Below are 3,691 nucleotides of genomic sequence, written 5' to 3'. Positions count from 1 at the left end.
CCTCTCCAATCTAAAACTTTTTTTCACCAAACCCCCTTATTTGTTCTAACCCCTTATTCGTTCTTTAGAGAATTTTTTTTAATTTGTTATTTATAGGCAATATATTCCCTCTCCTGAATTTTAATTTTTTTTTCTCTCCTCTCCAATCTAAAACTTTTTTTCACCAAACCCCCTTATTTGTTCTAACCCCTTATTCGTTCTTTAGAGAATTTTTTTTAATTTGTTATTTATAGGCAATATATTCCCTCTCCTGAATTTTAATTTTTTTTTCTCTCAAGAAAATTTTATTTATTAGTAAATTATAAGTAAAGGAGTCCAGGGAGAAAAGTTCAGCTAGTTCTGTGAGACCCCAAAGTTCCGAGGAATTAATTATGAGTGAGATGAATAAAGTTAAGGGGGTTTGGTGAAAAAAACACTCAAAAGTCAAGGGTGTTTTCTTCAATTAACCAACAATCTTTTTCTCACACGTCACAACAAATGGATCCAAACCCCAAGCCGGTGACGCCGAAGTGGGATCGATTGGTACGGAGAGAGCGATTACGTCATTTCATCCGTCGATTAGATAGAGAAATACCAATCTCAACGGCAGATGGCTGGCCGGGGTCCCACCCAACCGCCTAAAAAAGCCCCATTCTGACAATTATACCCTTCAAGGTGCTGACTTTCCCTTTTATTTACTCCTCTTTTCCCCTGGCCTCGCCTCCCCAGAGCGACGACGAGTAGGGTTTTAATCGAGGTCTTTTTAGGTAATTTTTTTTCTTTTCTTTCTCTCTCTTAATTTTGTCCGTATTTTTTTTGCTTTACTTGTTCTTGAATCTGTTAGACGAAGCTCGTAGCTGAATTTCTTGGAGAAATTTTGGCAAGAAAACGTTTTTCAAAATGTCCATTCTATTTGTGGTTTTCTTGTTTTTTTGTGGAACATAGGAATCTTGAAGACGCGTTGAATGAGTAATCATCAGCTATTTTAACAGCAACTCCTCAAATTTAATGATTCTAGTCTGATCTTGGAATTAGTCGTGTATTAGGGCAACAGATCTAAGGTTTTAGCTTGGGGAAGAAATACGGTAAGGAAACACTAGGGATGAATCCGAGCAAACAAAGTTCAATTCACTGATATCTCCAACTGACTTATAATTCTCAAGCTTACGCTTTTGCTTACAGATCCTCGGATCGAAACAGAAATTTTGATTTTTTAACTAATTCAAGAAATTTTAACATGCAAATTCCTAGCTGAAATATTTATACGGTTTAGTGTATTACTGTAACCGCCTGCAACACAGATGTCTTGTTTAAGGGGCATTTACTGCTGCATCTACTATACTGGTGTGGGTGGGGACACGGACGCGGACGCGGGACACAACAAATTTGTAAAAGGCAAGATATGGAGAGACACATAATATTTATGTTAAATCAAAATATTAAATTAGATACCTATGTCATTTGTATGTTTCTTTAACGATCATTAACAATTAAGAATCAAGTTAAACCAAACTAAGAATTAAGGTTTAACAACAGAAGTTTAGTTTTGATCGCATGAGATGAGTATTTTTCTAATCTTTAAGTGATGGCTTTCGGGTTAAAAAAACTATTGGTTTTGAGCCTGATATGCCAAACAAACTAGTTTAGGGCTATACGTAACGGGCAAATCGGGTTTTCCTTTGGCCTACATGTTTCCATTGCGTGTCCGCAGCGAATCCATGTCCGACACGTGTCCAACATGATATGGCACCCAAAACACAGTGTCCGAGTAAACTAGGGTCTAGTAATTTATAGTCTATTAATTCATAATCTAGGGATAATACGAACAAGTAACTATTTCAAATCAGACCAAGTCAGAAACCAATATTGCATCATTCTGAATTGCTCCCATCAATAACAAAACGTGAGAGATCCGATTAAGATAATTTAGACATTTAGAGTGGAGGTAAATTGACACACTAATTAAGAGAAGTAATAGAATTATAATTTAAAAAGAAAGGAAGACCTAGTAGTAACTCAGATGGAGGAAATGAGGAAGGATGAGTCTTTGATCAATTTAAGTGAAAATGTAGCGCAAGGCTTTTCTTAGATTTGGTTGATAAAAGAATCAAATATGGTAATCCACATATTTAATTCATTTGGTTGTTAAATGTCCACTAGACATTTATACATTCTAAACCATTACCCTCTATCTATCACACATGCACAAGATTCTAATATAACATATATGAAATTCATGATGATTGACTTTAATTGTGCATAAAACCTTAGGGAAAATTTGAACAGAAACTGTTGTGTCAGACAATTCTGTATCAAAATTCTTTGATCAAATATTCAAATGGTGGAGATGTGTATCATCTTTCGAAAAGAAAGGAAAAAAAAGATAATTCCCAGATACTAAGTTGATATTTCATGAATTCTTGATCAAATATTCAAATGGTGGAGATGTGTATCATCTTTCGAAAAAAAAGATAATTCCCAGATAGCAAATAAAACTGGATACAAATATATTTGGACTCTAGGATAATTTGAACTTGATTTTGGATGGAAATTGCAAATTTGATTTGAATTTAGATTCATAAACACAAATCTGGAGTCGCTTTTGAATTCTATGTGACCACCTCAATGCTCAATTTTATTTGATTGAGCTCCAAGCCCACTTATCCGCTTTACCTGTAATGTTACATGCTACTATGTGTTCTTTAGTACACATCAACAAGTTGGCAACTCAAAAGAAACAATCATCCCAATTATGGACTGGAATCATATACTTGCTTTTTTTGTCCTTTTGGATGTAGAATTACTATATAAAATGAACAAGTGTGATAATCTAGAACTTTTAAAGTAGAATACTAATTTAATAGGTACTATATTGTATCATTACTACGATGCTCTCTTATGTGTTCTATGTTTGTGGGTAGTCATCACTACTAGGCTTCATTGGTTAGCTTTCAGCTTACACAGATGTTGATCAGTTGTTAACTGTACTTCTATGTTTCACATTTATCTCTTTGCTTGCTTGATCTGTCTTCTAGATTTCAAGAATGAAGAATTAAGTTCTTTTTGTTTGTTGATGCTGTTGTCAGTGTTTTAAAAATAGACCGATTTTATCGATTTATTGCTGATATATAGGGTTTGGGCTATGGCCGATACGATTTTTGTAGAAATATATTGCATATAGTTTTGGGCCGATTTTCCCGATATATCGGTGGAAATCCGATAATGCGGCTAATTTCTCGTGGGCTAAAAGTCACTCGATTTTCTACAATTTGCATTCTAAGTGAACTGGTTTGGGTTTGGAGATGAAAACCCTCTTTTTTCGATGCCCAACCCGCATACACTAAACAAAAACATTGCTATTCTATTCTATTTCACATCCACTAAACCTGTTTGATGTATTTCCGATAACCAATATTTAAAACATTGGTTGTAGTTTGCACAATTAGATGAGTGACATCCTAACCCTTAGGTATCAAAGTAGTAAATGCTATCTATGTATTGATCAAGTGAAAGTATGGAAGCTTTCTGATTTTGTTTTAATGTTCTTTCTGTTCAAAATTTTATTCATTTCCCTAGATAATTACTTTAGGTGTCTGCATTCAGAAATGAAGCAATCATTAAGAATATTGCTGGATTAGAAGTTTTTGTGATAAATTGTGACTGCTGGAGCACGAACTGTTAACATATAGGCTTTCTATCAGAATGTGATGTT

General features: G+C 34.4%; 1 protein-coding gene across 1 annotated transcript in view; it reads left to right on the top strand.

Annotated features, from left to right (window-relative positions):
• LOC109819463 (malate dehydrogenase, chloroplastic-like) overlaps window positions 595-3,691 on the top strand; it is a 5,138-nt gene continuing 2,041 nt past the window's right edge. The window contains exon 1 of the mRNA XM_020385203.1: window positions 595-746. The gene's annotated coding sequence lies outside the window, so the exon portion shown is untranslated. The remainder of the gene's footprint in view (window positions 747-3,691) is intronic.

Source organism: Asparagus officinalis, chromosome 8, assembly GCF_001876935.1.
Source record: "Asparagus officinalis chromosome 8, Aspof.V1, whole genome shotgun sequence".
In the NCBI taxonomy this organism is placed as follows: domain Eukaryota; kingdom Viridiplantae; phylum Streptophyta; class Magnoliopsida; order Asparagales; family Asparagaceae; genus Asparagus; species Asparagus officinalis.
Note: the sequence above shows the minus strand (reverse complement) of the source record. Positions and strands in the feature narration are given on the sequence as shown.